Source organism: Fundulus heteroclitus, chromosome 1, assembly GCF_011125445.2.
Source record: "Fundulus heteroclitus isolate FHET01 chromosome 1, MU-UCD_Fhet_4.1, whole genome shotgun sequence".
Lineage (NCBI taxonomy): Eukaryota > Metazoa > Chordata > Actinopteri > Cyprinodontiformes > Fundulidae > Fundulus > Fundulus heteroclitus.
Window position 1 is genome coordinate 34,399,375 of NC_046361.1, and position 19,873 is coordinate 34,419,247.

Here is a 19,873-nt window from a genome sequence, read left to right on the forward strand (position 1 = left end):
GGGAAAGCCTCTGTACAAGGTCTTCCTCTAAATCCCCTGACATGATTCACCTAAGCCCTCTATACGTTTCCAGGGTCATAAAAAGAGACCCGCCCCTCTGTGCTGCTTTGAAACGTATTGATTGAGCAAAACAGATTGTGACCATTACCTGAATAGCTTCTCCCAAAGGACAGGGCTTTGTGGCAGCTGAGAAAACAAAACATAATTCACAATAATGATGACTTATTTTCCCTGAACTGGGCTGCTGGTGTCAACAGACTTCTGCTAAGTTTTATTCATTTAAAGGATAAAGTTTCCTTTCATGTTTGACATTTTAACGAAGGTGGAAGAATGACTCAGATGAACTATTTCTATACTCTACAGATAACTTTTAGGAACTTAGTAAACAGCTTAAATGCCACTTCATGACATTAAACAGCCGACAAACCCTATGAAATTATAGTTAGTTTTGCAATAAAACCACCTAAAAATAATAAAAAGCATACAAATATATATGAATGCTTTTAATTTAGCAAGGACATTTTTTTTTCTTTACTATACATTGTCTTGCAAAAATATTAATACCCCTTGATCTTTTTAACATTCTGTCACATCACAACCACAAATATATTGTATTGTGTTGGAATTTTTTATGGACTAACACCATGTAATGAACAATTGTCAAGCATGGTTTTTAAAAATTCTCCTGTCAGTGTTCATTTGTATTGAGCTCCCTTTATACTTTTAAATCAAATCCAGTGCAAACAAAAGCCTTTAAAAGCCATCTAATTGGTAAACAAAATTTTTCTGTGTGAATTTCAATTTCAGTACATTTGTTTAGTGATGGCTTCAGAGGTTTGTTAGAGCAGCGGCCCTCAAACTGGGGTCCACGAGTTGAGGGTCCGTGAAATGCATGTTGTTGGGCCTGAGGAGGCACTGCGTCTGCGTTGAGCTAAATAACACAATGGACAAGTATTTAACTCCGTCCACATCATCAAGTAGGGTCAAAGCCAAACCAGCTAAAATTAGAAAGTATGACAAAAGTTACATCAAGAATGAGGATCTCCAATATTAGGTGTCCTTTTGTGTATTTTTAAAATCATACATAATCCCTAATGTATTTAACAGTACAAAGGGGTGTTTAAAAATACTATCAGCATGTGCAATCTAAAGGGGTCCTTGGACAACCTTTACTGTGCTAGGGAGTCCCTGGCCAGGAAAAGTTTGAGAATTCCTGCGTTTAGAGAAAATTAATGAACAGCAGACAGCTCAGGGATAAAGTTGTGGAGAAGCTAAAATCAGGGTTAGCTTGTAATACAACTTGCCAAGCTCTGCATGTGGTCGTTGTTCGAGACTTTTGAGTCATTTTGCTTACTAAAACAAAACAATTGCGACAAAGATACAAGTGAGATAACCATGCAGCAATCTACCTGACCGTCCAACTCATCCATTCATCTAAAGTGACGCAGAACAGAAAGTACACCAGCTTTCAATTCCCGGTTTTCACAAAATAAAATATGTTCAATCATCTGGTCTTAGTCAGATTCTGAATCTATTTAAATCTGCCCTTAAGAGAGAATAAACACTCCATAATCATTATTTATTAAACAAAACCGAAGCCCAAATGTAAAAACTGCGCAGGAAAAAAACTAAGTACAGCCGAACTCCCCTCACAGGAATGAAGAGTAAAAGTAACAGCAAGGTGCTGCTAAATAAAGCACTTGATTAGCCGCTCATTACCTCTCTAGAAGCAGGAGTTTATCCAATTAGCTGGTCAGGGCGCATAACCAAACGTCAAGTGGGAAAGACATCAGCAATGACCCTAGGGAAACAACCGTTGTTGCCTATCAGTCTGCAAAAGGTTACAAACAAATTGAAGTCCATCCTTCTATGGACAATTATTTGCACGTGGAAAACATTTAAGACAGTTGTCCTTTATTTAGAGGGCAGCGTCTCAAACTTTAATGTCAGACTGTGCAGTTTTGAGAAAAATCATGCGAAATCCAAGAGCCTCATTTAATACCGTGCAGTCCTCAGTTAGTTAAAGTTCATGATAAGACAGCTGGGGAAAAAAGAGACATACACTGCAAAAATAGACCTAAAAATAAGAATTTTTTTCTTGAAATTAAAGTATTTTTCCTTGATTTGAGCAGGTAAATAGGCCAATTTTGCCAATGGAATAAGATTTTTGCACTTAAAATAGGAACAATTCATCTCCATCACCTTATTTCAAGTGCAGGATTTCTAATTATCTTATTTTAAGGGTAAATATGCTCATTCCATTGGCAAATAATCTTATTTACCTGCTCAAATCAAGGGCAAATACATTCATTTCAAGAAAATTTTTACTTATTTTTAGTTCTCTTTTTGCAGTGTAGTATGGTTAATCTGGATGTAAAGCAAACTAAAACCCTCTTCTCTGTTATAAAAAATGACAATCTCTAGTTAAGTTTGCAAAGTTGGGTCTAAATTAAAATAAACCACAAGAGCTCTGAAATAATGTTCTGTGGACCAAATAAGTGATGTTTGGCAATAATGCACATTCCAACATTCGTAAATAAAAAAACACATATGAGGAAAATTTCTCATACTGACTGTAAAGCATAGCTGTGGATAGATTAGATGTTTTTTGGTTGGTTTTGCAGCCATAGGCATCGAGATACCAACCAGAAATTCCTCCAAAATGTCCTGGAGTAAAATGCCAGATCTTTTGTCCGACACATGGGGCTTGACTGAATTTGATCTCAATGATCCTAGTCAAAGTTGTTTATTTAAAATACTGCACCTTTTTGGTTTCAGTTTTTCTTAGCAGTATATTCTACCCAGATCAAGAACCTAAAAATCATTGCACATTAACATCTTATTAGGGTCAAATATTATAAATGTATGGGTTATTTCTGTTTCGCTTCCTCTCAGCAAACCAAACGGATCCCAACATTCTCAGAGCAAAGCACAGGAGCAGTCGATGCTGCAGGAGTTTGAAAACGCACACGACTCATTTTAACCACCAGAGGGCATTTGATCATTAAAGCAAGAGGAACAAGAAAACAACAGTAAAGTGAAGGCCTGCTGGCACTGATAATAACAAGCCCGTCCTCTGAAGTGATGTGTCTGCACATGGAAATGTTACATCATGCTGGTGCAACAATAAAAAAACTCAAAAAATCAGTAATTGTGCTTCTGAGATGCTTCATTAACGGGAAATATGAGAGGAAGAGCGATCAAACAGAACAGAGGCGGCTTTAGTTGTCTCAGTGTCTCTGCTTTTTCCATTTTCAATATTGCTCTGATGGAGAGTCTGGGAGGTTTAACTGTTTAAATTAAGGGGGGGGGGGAGCTAACAGATGCTGAGATGGTTTTATGCTGCTCTCGTTACGACCAAAGACTCAGAAACAACCTTTTTCTCTCTCTCTCCCCCCCACCACTACATCCTCTCTTTGTCTTCTGACCCTGCAGAGATGAGTGCACTTTATTATTTCTCTTCATAATCATTTTTCATGCTGCCTGCCAGGAGGTTCTTTGATGAAACTGGGACAACTGGGACGTGTAAAATATCGAATAATTGGCTCAAGGCAAAGGCTGAATTCTGACTTTTTCCCCCTTCATCACCACATCCCTCAAATGTTTTTTTTTTATTGTCGAATGATCACAGATAGCAGTTGTAGTATGTAGTCCAGATTCCACTTTTAGATTTTTTCCACATTGAAAACCACTCTCTGACTATTTAGAGACCAAACATGAAGGCTGGGCTTAGTCGGAAAAACAAACGCAGAGGATAACGAGTAGGCTGACTGACTGAATCAGATGGTCCATTTTAGACTACTTCCACCTCACAGGGCACAGCACAGAGTTTGCCCATGGGAGCTTAAAATAGTGACAGAAGGAATCATCAGTTGTTACAGACAGCAAGGAATAGAGCAAGCTTAAAAAAAAAGAAGGTTCTGGATACCTAAATTTACAACTTCGTTGTAGGAAAATGGGATTTAATAGGACTGACTAACCCGAAGCAGGGCACAATTATGATGTGGAAGGAAAATAATTCAAGGTTTTCATTTTGGTTTTAAAAAAATATAGATTTGAAAATGTTTTCATGCATAAATATTCAGCTCCGTGAGTCATTGCTGTGAAGAAACATGTTCAGCTGTGATGGGTTCAGTGTCTCTCAGGGTATGTTTGTTCATTCTTCTTTGCAAAAACAGCTCAAACTCAGTCTGATGAGACAGAAGGCATCTGTCAACATAAGCATTCAAGACTTTCCAACTCTGACCAGCTTCCATGTCTCTGCTAAACTAAAGTATCCTTAAAACATGCTGCCGCCTCCACCTTCTGTCATGGTGGGTTTGGGGAGATGTCATGTTTCCTTTTGGCCTTTTGAAAATAGGATTTGCTGTTACATTGTTTCAACAATAGCTTTTTTTCTTGTTATCCTTCTACAAAGATTTAATGTGTGGAGGGCAATTCTAATGGTGACCCCGACACGGATTGTTCTAGCTGAGCAGTGCTTCTCTGCAGCTCCTCCAGAGCGCTACCGTGAGACTTTTGAGACACTTCTCTGATTAATGCTCTTGTTGTCTTGCCCACTTCAAGAGTTCTGCAAGAGTTCTGAGCTTCCATTCATTGGCTTCCTGTCAAGAACAGAAATTAAAATTCTCCTTTTCACGTATAAAGCCCTTAATAATCAAGCTCCATCATATATATATATATATATATATATATATATATATATATATATATATATATATATATATATATATATATATATATATATATATATATATATATATCAGAGCTCTGATTACCCTGTATGTTCCAAAACAGAGCACTTCGCTCTCAGACTGCAGGTCTGCTGGTGGTTCCTAGAGTCTCTAAAAGTAGAATGGGAGGCAGATCCTTTAGCTATCAGGCTCCTCTCCTGTGGAACCAACTCCCAGTTTTGGTCCGTGAGGCAGACACCCTGTCTACTTTTAAGACTAGGCTTAAAACTTTCCATTTTGACAAAGTTTATAGTTAGAGTAGCTTAGATTATCCTGAGATACCTCTATAGTTATGCTGCTATAGGCTTAGGCTGCTGGAGGACATCAGAGCCTATTTTTCTCACTCTGCTGAGTTCTACTGTTCTCCAGGTTGCCTCATTTGTTGTTATTTCAATTTTTTACTTTTTGTTCTCTATCATTTTCTCTTCATAGAAGGTACACCTGGTCTGGCGTTCTGTTAGCTTTGACATCATCCAGAGGAGGCAGATCATCCGCCATCACTCTCTAACATAGAAAGGATTCCTGGATCAATGTGTGCTTCTGGGTTTTTTTGTTGTTTTTTTGACTCTCTTATTGTGTCTCTGCTCTGTCTTCTCTAAGCCCCAGTGGGTCGAGGCAGATGAGCGTTCATACTGAGCCTGGCTCTGGTTCTGCTGGAGGTTTTCCTCCCTGTTAAAGGGGAGTTTTCCTCTCCACTGTTGCTTCATGCATGCTCAGTATGAGGGATTGCTGCAAAGCCATCAACAATGCAGACGACTGTCCACTGTGGCTCTACGCTCTTTCAGGAGGAGTGAATGCTGCTTGGAGAGACTTGATGCAACCTGCTGGGTTTCCTTAGAGATGAAACTTTCTGACCAATCAGTATAATTTGGTTAAAGATGATATGTGTTGTGAAATGGTGCTATATAAATAAAATTGAATTGAATTTAACTTAGGTGGGTGACCATGTCTTGATGGGTTTGCAGTTGTGCCATACTTTTTCAGATTTCAGATGATGGATTGGACATTCTGAGATGGTGAAAGCTTGGATTATAATTTTTTTAACTGCTTAAAACTTCTCCCTTGCTTTGTCCACGACCTGTCTGCTGTGCTTGTTGGTCTCCATGATGCTATTTGTTAGCTAATATTTTCTAATTAACCTCTGATGCCTTCAACGAAAGCCAGAGTTTTTACAGTAATTAAATTACCGGTGAATTGATGTACTCGTTGGGCGATGTAAGGCAATTAGTGACCATACCTTTTATGTAGAAGTATCAGAATAAAGAGTACTCACTGGGAATGAGCTCTACACTTTTCAGATTATTATTTATGTTAAATTATTAAAAACCAAATCATTTCTGACTCGCACTATTTTGTGTTAGTTTGTCTCATACATCACAATAAACCCCGTTGAGCTAGGTGCCTGTAACATGGCAAAATGCGAAAGATATCCAAACATGCAGGCTGTACAGGGAAAATCTTCCAACTTAAAAGCTTTCCCATAATTTAGCTGACATCCTGCAACATTTTACAACCAGAATGTGCCTAAATCCATTACGTCTAAATTGGGGCCATTTGTTTCCTCTGTCCAGTGAGGAGAGTTTTGGTTCTTAATGGAGATGAAGTGCTCGAGAGGTGGATCGTGACAGATCTGGTGGAGCACACCTGCAAGAGCAACAGCTGAATGTTAAAAACGTTAATGGAGTCGGTGTGACTCGTGCAGGAAATGCAACTTCACATGCAAACAGCGGCTTTCCTCTCCCAGTCAGATGTAGTGACTGCAGTGCGTTTAACTGAGACATTGTAAAGATTCAGCGTTTCTGATGCACCTGGATGCTGGGATACGGGAGCGGCAGAGCAGGTGCGGTTCATCATCGCATTGTCCATCTGTGCCACCCACAACTGGGAGATAATCTTAGCTGAGCAACGCTGAAACATCGAGACAAAAGACATCCGCTCGGCCCCATCTATCACAGCAATTATTTCAGTCTGAAGAGACGGAAACCAATTACAAGAAGAGTCGGAGACTCAGGTGCCCAGAAAACGTCAGATCAAGACAGTTTGAAAAGCTCTAAGGTGCAGGAGCAGTGCAGAATGACGAGCACCGACTGTTATGATGAGGATAATAATAGCTAATAACAGCCCCTCAGTTTCCATGGCACAGATTTACCACTGAGGATGAGGAAATTCGTCTCCCTTTTGGTGGCTTCAGAAAAAAACGTCAAGGCTTCCACAAACATCTCAGTGAACTTATTATATTTTTGCTTATCAAACACAGATATGAAAGCTTATTTGGTTTTGGTCTTTTACTTGCGAGGTCTAATGAAAAAGTGCTGCATACATCCTTCTGTTCCTTCTTTTTTTTATTTTTTATGCTCAGTGATTTATCAAGTTTCCCCTCAGAGAATTAGCAGAGAAAGTAGAGCACTTTAATCATGTTTCCCAACTTAGGGCCTCCATCAAAGGGAGAGGATCCTTTATTCTGTACAGAAACAAAAGACCAAAAGCCCCTTTAGGGCCTTAAGCTTCAGACTAGATCCGAATGACTCTGCTGCTGGGCTTCACTACCACAATTTTACAAAACACTAGAACCATGATTTATATAGCTTAACAGTTGTCTAATATTGGAAGAGAAAAAAAAACACAAGTTTAATGTTTCCACAATTTATTTCTTTGTTTTTTACAGTTTTGTCTCATGCCAATCATTCAATCCATCTTCATTACTTCATATGGCCCTTTGCATACAAAGAAAACACTGAGTATTTGATAAATCACAGAATAAAAGGTAAATCAGGTAAAAAAAAATAAAAAATTAAAAGGTAAAAAAAATATGGGCTCTTTAAAGCTTAACAAACAAAAATGTATCTTAAAATTCCACCGTAATATTATAGTGTATAGTAATTTGAGCTCTTTTGGGGCTTAATATGACTGCTACCTAGGCTTTTATATAACCATTACAGATCATTCTGCTAGTTATCATGTAATTACTTTACTTTAACTTTTGCTGCATTGTTTGGGTTACTGTCTTGGTGGAGGATAAATCTCCTCCCAATGTGCAATTCTCTAAAAGCCAATTAACTAGCAGGATTTGGTACATTCAGGTTCCCCACAGCCACTACAATCCCTTCAGGGCCTGATGCTGAGAAGCATCCCCTGAGCATGATGCTGCCACCACCATGTCTCAGTGAAGGGGATGTGCAGTGTTTGGTGGTCGGTAAAGACATGCGTGCAATCTGATGACCTGAACCATTTGTTTTTGTCTCTTTAGACCAAATAAGCTCTGTCTTGGAATCTCTCTCATGTAATTGTGTGAATATTATGTGAAGTTTCATGTGAGCTTTTTTGCTACGGAACCTGGACAGCACTTGATAGATGTAAATGTCTCATGTGAACCACTACTGCTTTTGGTGGACTCCCTCTCCCGTCTTCTCCTCAGTTTGTGAGTACAGGCAGGGACTTGACGTTCCAGACTCCAATGTTTCTGTATTCCAACCATCCGTAACACATCAGTGGCTCTAATCTCATTTTAACTAACTGTTACGCCGCTATTATGTCGCGACCCTTGGTTGTTTCCTTATCGTTACCTTGTGGATTTGATTAGTAGATTCTATTTGTTCATTCTTTCCTGCAGCTCTTTCTCTTCATGTTGTTCGCCTAATTTACTTTTCCACCGTAATTACTTTCAGACGCACTCCTGCCTTTCCTCTTCCTCTATTTAAACCACCTGTTTCTCTCCTGCGTTGTCGTCGTGTTGCTCTCCGTTGCGTCAGCTCCTGTTTGCTCTACGTCTCGTCTCCCATGGCAAGTTATCATTTTCATTCATTCATTAAACTATCGTTGCATAATGCGGCTTCCCAGCTCCTTTCTGCACGTCAGTCCATCAAACATCTCATGCATGTAATCAGTCATTTTCAATGAGTTAAATATTCATACAAGCACCTTGTTATACTTTATATTTTCAGTTCTTTGTAGTTAGGTGGTAGAAATTTGCTTTTATATAAAATTTTTGTTACTTTCTTATAAAAAAAAAACGGGAAAAGAATGACTTCTTGAGTTGTTTTAGTGTCTTATAGTGGGGTAAATACTTTTTTAAAGCATTGTAGATTGAGGACATGAACTGCAAGAGTTTTCTCATCAATAATGCATCTCAGATTATTTACAACTTTAAACCAGCACTTTTCTCTGTACAATGTTGTTGGCATTAATATTATTTATCCTGTTTTTTTATCCAATAATGTGAACTGGAGCAAGTTTAAGAGAGCCACGGTTGCCCTGCGTCTTCAAACAAAAACACATACAAATGATCACAAACCCACACATCTATGAAACATGCTCAAAACAAGAAAAAAAAAGCTGCAACAAAATTGTGCATTGTGTAAATGATCATGTTTACTGTAACCTCGCTGTCATTTACCTTCTGCATCCAAGCTGTTGGGCCTCAAGTGGAGTAAATATTACTGCTGCTGATCCAAACAGTGAACGCTCATTAGAAGTGAACTAACAGGGCACATTTGTGCATGACAGAGGAGAAGTGGCAGCTCTGGCTCGCTTGTATTTCGCGTCACTGTCAGATGGCACGAAGACACATAAACAGAGGACGTGGGAGGAAGGATTTAGTCTGTGGAGGCGATATGTGAGGGGATTGGACAAACTGTCCAATCGCATCAGAGGCACGGGGATCTTTTTTAAATAAGCCATAAGGCATGCGTTTGTATGCTGATAGATGCTGCTACTTTTTGTACTTTAAAAGCACATGTCTGTCTGCCATTGAGTTATAGTTTCTTATAACAAAATGCTGAAATAGTAGCATAGCTTTTTAAATCCAGGTTGTCAGGGTTCTGCGTCCCTGCAGCTTGCGTGCAGCCCGGCGCCAAGGATGAGCGTGTCTAACAACTTATTAACACGCCGCAGTTAAATGTTCAGACAGCCTATGAAGTGTGCCGACAGGGCAGTGGTGTTAAAAGCATAGCCAAAGTGTAAAAAGATTAAAAAAAAAAAAACAGAATTTTACCTTATTTTAGAAACACATGTGTTAGGATTATGTAAGAAGAAGCAGGAAGAAGACAGACTGGGGCAACTGGCCTTCATGACTATTGAAAAGCTTTTCGTAAAAGTGATGCTGTCACTTCAAAAACACATTAATCACTCATCCATCTAAATCAAAGCAGAAGAAAGAGAAGAGATCTCAAACGATGTTGTGCAAAGTAAAGCAGGGAGCGGGGTTTGACGGTGATTGGTGGGCTGTGCTGCGGATAAGCCCCATCTTTCTTTTTGAAGCTGAACCTTTCAGACAGAATCTTAAATGCAGCTGGTGAAAAGCCCGACTGTTCAGTGAACCTCCCCACAGAGAGGCAACTTTAACAAGCGTTTTCGTTACGTCGGAGTGAAATACATTTGATCCAGTGTCAGAGGGCCTGGACTGCTCTCAACACGCAACCCTTTTACCAGTCTGAGAAAAGGAGGACCGATCAACGTGTAAAAGTTTAAATGAGGCTTGTGTTATAAAACAATATCCAAACCTATTTACCTCTCAGGAAACTCTTAACAGAGTACTGTTTAAACCTGTTAGAGTGTGCAGCAGACTTAAGACTGGGGTGGATCTTTGTTTTCCAGCATATTCATATATTAGAATGTTCCAGTAAGTCCAGACCTAAATCCAATTGATAACCTGTGGTCAGCCATGGACTTCAGACTACAGACTTTCTCCACCCAATCTAACTGAGGTTGAGCAATTTTGCAAAGAAGAATAGGCATGCATTTCAGTCTCTTAAGGTATAAAGATTCAATTCAATTCGATTCAATTTTATTTATATAGCGCCAATTCATGAAACATGTCATCTCAGGGCACTTTACAAAGTCAAATTCAATCATCTTATACAGATTGGGTCAGATTATACAGATTGGTATAATCTGACCCAATCTGCAGGGCAGTCCCAATTGGACTGCCCTGCAACAGACTGGCGACCTGTCCAGGGTGTACCCCGCCTCTCGCCCAGTGTACGCTGGAGATAGGCACCAGCACCCCCCGCGACCCCATGAGGGATAAAGCGGTTCGGAAAATGGATGGATGGATGGATATACATATTGGTCAAAAATTTCCTATATAAGGAAACCAGTTGATTGCATCAAAGTCCCGACAAGCAGCATTCACTCCTGGAGAAGTGTAGAGCCACAGGGAGAGTCGTCTGCATTGTCCATGGCTTTGCAGCAATCCCTCATACTGAGCAAGCATGAAGCGACAGTGGAAAGAAAAACTCCCCTTTAACAGGAAGGAAAACCTCCAGCAGAACCGGGCTCAGTATGAATGATCATCTGCCTTTTCCAACTGGGGGTTAGAGAAGACAGAGCAGAGACACAACAAGAGAGACAAACAAGCACAGAAGCACACATTGATCTAGTAATCTGTTCTACATTAGATGGTAGTAGCGGGTGAGCCGTCTTCTCTGGATGATGTCACAGCTAACAGAATGCCAGAATAGGTGTACCTACTATGAAGAAAAAAGAGAGAGCAAAAAGTTAAAAGCTGAAATGACGACAAGCAATGCAAAATTGGAGAACGGTAGAACTCAGTAGAGTGAGAAAAATAGACACCGATGTCCTCCAGCAGCCTAAGCCTATAGCAGCATAACTATAGAGGTAGCTCAGGTTAACATGAGCCACTCTAACTACAAGCTTTGTCAAAAAAGAAAGTTTTAAAAGTAGACAGGGTGTCTGCCTCATGGACCAAAACTGGGAGTTGGTTCCACAGGAGAGGAACCTGATAGCTAAAGGATCTGCCTCCCATTCTACTTTTAGAGACTCTAGGAACCACCAGCAGACCTGCAGTCTGAGAGCTAAGTGCTCTGTTAGGAACATACGGGGTAATCAGAGCTCTGATATATGGAAGAGACATACTCCAGAAGGCTTGCAACTGTAACTGCAGAGAAAGTGATCAAGAGACTACCATCTCAGGGTGGCTGGGTGCAATTTCCCTTCCACTTACAACTATTTATAACGTGAGAAAATGTTAAAATGATTGAAGACATATGATTGCTTTTGCATAGCACTATAACTCCATCACTGAAAAAAAAGAAAAAGAGGCACAACAGGACACCAAAAGGTTGGTGAATAAAGCCTAATCCCTGCCCGGCAACTTGTCTGGGCTTCTCCAGACGACGGATTTCACTCTTATTTGTGTTCAGCTCTCAATTCTGTTAGAGAAACTAGCTCCAGCAGAAAACAAAGAACAAGTTGTTTCCGCTCCCCTGCCCCATGGCCCCTGCAAGATGGTGATGGCAGACAGATTACACCTCATCTGTAGGCAGAGAGGAAGACCCTCTGTCATCCCTCCTTCGCTGCCTGCCACTGATTACCCCTAGAGGAGTAGGGAGGGGCAATCAATACTACGAAACACTGAGACTGATTGAATGCCAGGGTGCACAGGTTAAGAGTGTTGCCAGAAAACAGCAACAAGTGTTTTAAAGCCTCATATATAATAGATTTTCTTGAATACTGAGGGGAAAACTGAGAGCAATCTGTTCAAAATAAAAACTGAGGTCACGGTACTCCTTTTGAGAACAGAAATTCAAAAACAGAAACAGAGTTGTCAGACTGGGTTTAGTGCGATCTGCTCAGATCAACTGAAAAACGGGAGCAAGGATTTTTTTTGTTGTTTTTTTTCAAGAGAAAGTTGAAAGGGAATTTTAAAGCTGAAACACAACAAACGCAAATAGAGTGCTTTGCAAAAGTAATGAGTTTCAATTACACAGAGGTAGCCTTTATTTATTAACTACATGACTTCTAAAGACTGAGCGAAGGCAGCACTCGATTTTCAATGCAAATGTATGTCACTCTTTTTTAGATTTTTATTTGTTGGAAAGAAATGGTTTAAACAGGTTAGTACAAAGAGTGGATGGTTATAGAGTGGTCCTGACAGCATGAAACTTAGCAACCAGTGGAGCAGACAGAGGAGCAGACAGAGGAGTGAGGAGATTCACTGAGGGAGTCTTGAGGTGAGCTCTTTAATAAACTCTGAGAGCGAGGCGGCAAAGCTCTGAAGTTCAGGAACAGAACATGAAGTCAGGTACTGGTTTCCTGGAGAGAAGACAAACAGAACAACAACAGAAGTAAAGGCTTGAACAATTCAGTCTGTCTGTAATTACTGGTAATCTATATAATGTGTTCTACTTAGTGAACTGCATCGCTGAAATAAGTGTTCATTGATACTCTGATTTATTGAATGGGTCTATACATGGGAGGAAGCATACATCCCTTTTGACCTGGGAACACCTACAGTGGATTTGTGTTTTGATTTTCTGGTTAATTTCCTGGTTTATACTTTTAGTCTATCATCGTTAGGTGTTGATTTTTTACTTTTGTCAGTCAGTTATTCTGCTCTTAGTTCATTCCATAATCACGTTTGCATCGTGTTCTGTTAGATTAATCTGTTACCTCCCTGTCTGCTGTGTCTAATATGCTCCCTCAGCTCTCTGCCTTCATTGTCCTCAGTTGTCATTCACAATCATCTGATCACTTACACCCGATCTCCTTGCTTTCTCTCCTCACCTCCCCTGTACATAAACTGCCTGGTATTTACCTCTCATTTGCTGATTCCTCTGTTATGGTTACTTCCTTTGCTTTTCATTCATGCATCATGTTCCTGCGTTTCTTCCAAGTCAATTTGTTTTATTAAAGACGTTTATTTTTGTCACGACAACGCTCTGCATTTGGATTCCTCCTCCAACCATACCTGACATTCATGTACCGATTCTCAACCAACCATCTGACACTACACCAAGCTGAAATCAAAGGCTACCATATTGTTTTGCTGTTTTTGTATATAAGCTTTGACCCCTACCCAGAAGGTTTTTTTTTGCCAATTTGCCGTCGAGTAAGCGAACCTTGGTGTTCCTTGTTCAAGATACCTGGGTCTCCCTCCCTGACCTGTTGTCCCCATGACTTGTACATCTTGGATAAGTTGAAGATCATGGATAGATGGATCCAAGTACAAAGTACAACAAATTCAAGCAGTTAATGAACAAAACAGTGAACATTTTGTTTGTTCTAGATCAGGGGTCACCAACATGCGGGCACCAAGTAGTCCCCGAGGACCACATGATGTGCCCACGAGCCTGTTCTACAAAAAGCCCAATGCACCAGTGAGCTGCATCTAAAACTTTAATTTATTACTTTACTCTTCTTGTTCAATCCCACTTGCATTTATATAGATTTAAAAATGACCATATCTATGACAAGCATGAACATTTTATTTATTTTACATTAAGTTAAGGTGAAATCTGACTCTTCTGTTTCAAAGGTCAGTCCAGGTAGCTCTTCGTATGACACAACACTAAAGAAGTAGCTCTCAGTTTCAAAAAGGTTGGTGACCCCTGCTCTAGATGTTTCTGGAAAATTTACTTTGTGCATTCCTCTTTTAACCGAATGAGCCGGATACGCTTACATAAGGATCACTAAATAAATTACCGACCAGTTATCTGACTTTACGGCGTCTCTTCGTGACTTCATGATGATTCTTGATTGCCAAATAATGTATTCAGTGACTTTCATGCAGTGGGAACAGATTCTGTGCCAAGATGTCCCTTTATTCATTAGCTCTCAGGGTTCTACATGCATTATTGAGCAGTCAGCCTTCAGGCAAACTCTCGTCCTTACTCACAAGTACAACATCTCAGAGGCAAACTGCTGTTATAAAAGCAAGAGGCGTTGCCCCGTTCAAGCATCACTTTGCAGCTGTTTTAAGACAATACACTGCATGTGAAATTGAATCAGCAAAAGCATCATTGAGACTTGATATTCACGACCTGTTGTATGAAGATAAATGTACATGATCTACATTAGTCGTTTTAAACAAGCATTATTTGCCAGATTAAAGTGTGGTCCATTATAGAGAAGAAGCCATTTGTAATGCTAAAGCAGAAAACAAGAGCATATTTGGCAGCAGCAGCGGCAGCAGGAACAGTGTGGCCCCGCAGGCCCGTGGCAACTCAGCACGACAAATAGCTTCATTAGTGAAGGGAGATAATTAGGATTAACAAGCCTTCTGAACAACCCTGCACTTAAACCGGCATCTGTGTCCGCTATGGGTATGTTCAGCACAGAAGTAGGACTTCACACAGGCTCTTTTTTAAGACAAGATATGAAACATTAATAGCTTCATCAATCAGTCTGACACGTTATAGTCAGTCAGGCACACATCACTCTTCTTCTGTTCTGTTTTCCCACAGCTTCATCCAAGCATGCATGTGAAACTGCTGCAGAGAGTCACGGCCCGCAGTGTTTCTGTCATTCATGACAGACTGGACAGTGAATCAAGTTAAATGGGCTACAATATGAAAACGTAAAGTGTTATCGCACCGGGTTACATCCATATGGCAATTAAGAAACAGGAAAAAGGGCATCTAATTGACTTTCTGCAAATCAGAGAAGAACAAGAAAGAAAAGTTTAAATCAGATCAAATAGACAAAAGCATGCTCAAGTGTTCAATCCTATAGAAACAGCTCGATATCTGTGCAGTAGATAGATTTGAGTATGTGTGTGTGTGTGTGTGTGTGTGTGTGTGGGGGGGGGGGGGTCGTGGTTATGCTTGTTTTCTGAAGAGGACAAATTGAGTGCTTTCTTGCCAACAATAGATAAAAGAAATGTTCATAGCAACAAACTCTTCCTGTTTGGCTTGTCAGACTAGGAGCTACCTACTCAATGTGCATTCCTTGAAATATATAAATCATCAATCCATAAGAAAAAAAAACAATTTACAAAGAATTTTACACTGAATTTAGAGGATAGTTTCCAGGTACTTTTAAGAAACATACTGTTTATCTTTCCATGACATACCAGGTACTTTCCTTGAACTTTGATGGTACTTATAGGTGGGTGGAGTAGCCAGAAATTGCACTCAAGTAAGAGCAGCACTACTTCAACATATTTTTACTCCAGTAAAAGTAAAAAGTAGTCAGCCAAGAAATGACTCAAGTAAGAGTAAAAAAGTATTCAGTAAGAAGGCGACTCAAGTACTGAGTAACTAATCAAAACAACTGATAAGTTAATGTTTAAAAAAATATTCAATCGGACAGACAAAAATATTAGGTTATGTGCAAATTCTGGTATTTTAAGGACAAAAAAAAAAAAAAAAACATGATTTTAAAACAACAAAATCAGGCAGAATTTCTGAGATTTTTGGTTAAAACAAGTCTGTTCTTTATTTCGTGAAGTTGGGCAGAGTAGCCAGAAATCTTACTCTAGTAAGAGTAGCGATAATAATATGACTGAAGTAAAATTAAAAAGTAAAGTGCAATAAAAGCTACTCCTAAAAATAAATGTTGCTTAAAAAGCTACTCAAGTAAATGTAACTGAGTAAATGTAACTAGTTACTACCCACCGATAATGGGACTTGTCAGCTGATCCTCTAGGAACTTGTAAAGTAGTTTCCAGGAAATCAGATGTTACCTTGCAGAACTTACCGGGCACTTTCCACAATTTGCCCAATCGTTTCTGGGTAATCTCAAGAATCAAGAATCTTTACTGTCATTATGTAACTATAATAAAATTTCGATGAGACACCAGCTCAGAATACACACAGATATAACACAAAGACACAAACGAGACATAATGTTCAATTAGTTGAATGTGCTGACAACACCAAAGCTAAAAGGGTCCAAATAGCTTTTAGCATCTGATAAATGCTCAACACAAAAAAGACAGCAACCATAATATCCATAATTGTGGAATTCTTACTCTGGTTTTATTTTTGATTTGATTTTTGGCCCTTCTGCTTATTCTCTATTGTTTTACAACTAACTTTAGATTAGATTAGCTTGTTTTCTTCTTATTTAGTGTGTAACTCTATGGGTTTCTTCCCTTGTCACGCCTGGATTTCCCCATTGTGGAACAATAAAGATATTTCTTATCTTATCCTACTGTGCACTCACATGAATGTATCAGACAAAAAAAACTCCCTGAGAGGTTGAAAAGTGTGCAAATTGTAATTAGCAAAAATGTAAATGTCAAAGTAAACTGATGCTCAAGTCAAAAAGACAGTTTGCAGGATGATTTAAAAAATACTGTACAATTGCATGAATAATATTAGAAACGTACTCTTTGCTCCTCCAGACGCTTACAAGTACTTTCCTGAAACTTTCATGGACAAGTTCCAGGAAGATAAACTTGCAAATGTATCTTCCTGTAACAAGTGCTTTCATGAAAGTCAGAGGTTTTATTCCAGAAGTCGGTAGTTTTTTACTAAAACTTACTTAAGCTTGTGTTGAAGCAGCTAGCTGAGAAACTCCAGTTAGAACAAAATATGCATCATTGTACAGAGAATGGCTAGAAAATGCAGAATCCAATTATTTGTGAGTGAACTCATTAGGACAAAATCACAATACTAATATAGACCATGTAGTACTGATTGAATCTAATTAGTAAGCGTCACAAGTTTTTCTTTACTGCTAAGTGCTGCAGTATTGTCATGAGGTAGACAAGTTATAAATTTCCTCCTTGTGATTCTGCCATGTTCTTTAATCGTGTTTGTGTTCAAGCTGTGAATACCCCGTGCTTCTTCCTGAGCGTAACAGCATCTGATGGTACAAACACAGCTGGGAACCTCTGCAAAGTGACCTTTGGCAGCTTAATTTATCTGCACCCAGAGCAACCAACTTGTGTTGGTCTCAGTGTTTGTAGTTTAAAATCTGCCTGACGGGCCAGAGCCTCTCTGGTGTTTCAAAAATGCTGCGCAGCGCGGATACACGGAGCTGGAGGAATATTGCTGCTTCAGCGTCTCCCACTGGAAACGCTCAAAAGCCTGGAGAGTGTTGTGATCTGCTTTAGTCTGAATGTGCTGAAGCAGGGTAAAGCTTATGGATTGAGTGTAAATTAAATAAAATGGCCAATGATTTGGAAAATATCTGCAGTAGTGATGTGGTCGGTGAGGCTGCTGATCTACGACAGAAACTTCTTTACAACAAAGTTCTTTGTAGCGCTCCAGCATTCACACTGATTCTTATTCATGACAAAAGGACTGCTGAGTGAGCTCAAAATGAGCCGCAGCCCGCCGTCCAAAACACAGATCGATGCATTTAATTTTGTCAACAGGATGTTTTGTGCCAGTAACAGCAGCTCATCTCCTAAACACTCTTTTACTTTCTTCAGAGTAACCTTGTGTTTTCCTGCTTTTCAATGCATCCTTTTTGCCTTTGTGACCGTTTTCCAAGTGACCAATCCCCAAAAATATCACCCCACAAATGAATGAAAAAGTGAGCCTTCTGGGCGAGCCTTCTTGTGTCGTTCTTATTTTAGAAATATTATCCCTTACATTTGGGTTTAGAGGGACATCATCACTGAAACAATAACTTCAATTAAGCAGAAACAACTTCCATTTGCAACTCACTATGAATATTATTCAGTTCGGTTCATTTTTATTCTATACCAAAGATAATTTAACATTGTAGGAAATAAAAATAAATCAAATCAAATTATTTTTATTGTAATCATGTAAGGAGTAGAGCATTGGCGGGCAGACAGGTTACGATGGAGATCAGAGAAGAAGAACGGCGAGGCTTTTTGCACAAAGAAGTCTGGGCTTGTGATCATGTTGTATGCTCGATATGTGTAATGGTGTAATTAAGATCTTCATTACCTTTTCTAGGATACTTAAAATGCTGTTTGAAATATTGTGGAAGAATAAATTGCACTGACTGAGAGTGATTAAAGTATTTTATTTTCTGTTGTAAGGTTTAGGCAGTTTGTGACCAGATGTGACCGGTGAAACAGGGTTTCCTATCTGTTTTTCAGTGTTGGAGAATAAACACCCAGTGGGTCTGCACCTTTTCTCAGCCTCAAGCCTCCAGCTTAAACCAGCCTCTAAGGGTCATTCTAACAATATGAAGAGAGAGTCTGGAGTGTCCAAAGTGCAGCATGGAGACCATCTGTGGACCCTGGATGGATTCTGTGTGTCCCCTAATGACAATTCAAGAATAATATAAATTTGGTCAGTCAGCACAGGTGATGCTGATGGCTCCAGGCAGGAAGGAGCTCATGTAGAGGTCTGTCTTACAGTGAATCTGAAGATGCCTCTGACTGTAGACAGTCAGACAGTGGAGACACTATTTGGAATTAGAGCAAAGGTCATAACAGAATGAAAATCTTTACACAAAGTACAAAGTATTTGTCTTTTAATACAACCTCATTCTGCGTTTTACTTGATTTTGCGGTACATAGAACCACATCTACCCAATGAACTTCATTTGAAAGCAGACGTTTGGTGCTCTCAAACCTGCTTTTGAATAATTTACAAAATTTGACTGAATAAAGGTTACATTTTTGGCTAATTGCAAATGGATCTTCATTGCATGTAATGTAGCTTCAGCAGGATGCAAAAATGAATATAGCTTTCTCACACGTAGCACAGAAAAATAGCTTAGTGAATTTCAATGCGTAAAATTCAAGGTGTCTTTATTGTTCCCATTGGGCGAAAAATCTCACAGCAGCCAGTAGACATAGGAAAACCAAAGACACTGGCACATACACACAATTACTCGCTCGCATTTCAAAGAAAGTATAACCAGTGGAGTAAGCTGGTTAGTTCTGCATCTCGGCAGAGTGAATCTGAAATTTGGGTGTGAAACACAATAATGTTTTTTCATGGATATTAGTTTCTGAATTGTGATGTGATGTTACAACCTACAGCTGCAGCTTTCAACTTTATTCAATACTTGTCATGATAGAAAAACAGTAAAGCGGTTTTCTACTATTTCTCATAACAAGCATACAGTGAAATTCTATTTCTCCCCCCCTCTTATATCTGCTCCAATGAGTCAATTGCTGTCATCGTGAAGAGTGTTTTGCGGTGAACATTTCTAGGACTTTCCGTCCCTACCTTAACGAACTGCGCCAGGTCATGGTGCTGAAAAATGGCCAATCTATTCTGGCTGATCCAAGTCTTCCATTTAAGACGTGCTTTGTTTTTGCAATCATCCGGGTGCAGATGCATGGACTATTGGGACACATTCGCTTCCATAAAATTTTACACCAGCGATAAAACACCGTGTCAACGAGAAGAACACGGCGCTGCGCTTTCCCAAAAACCCACCTAGATTACAATGTCAAGACAAGTACATCAAGTGACTGATCCAACAAGAATGCAGCAGCTCTTGTAAAATTGTCATTCCTC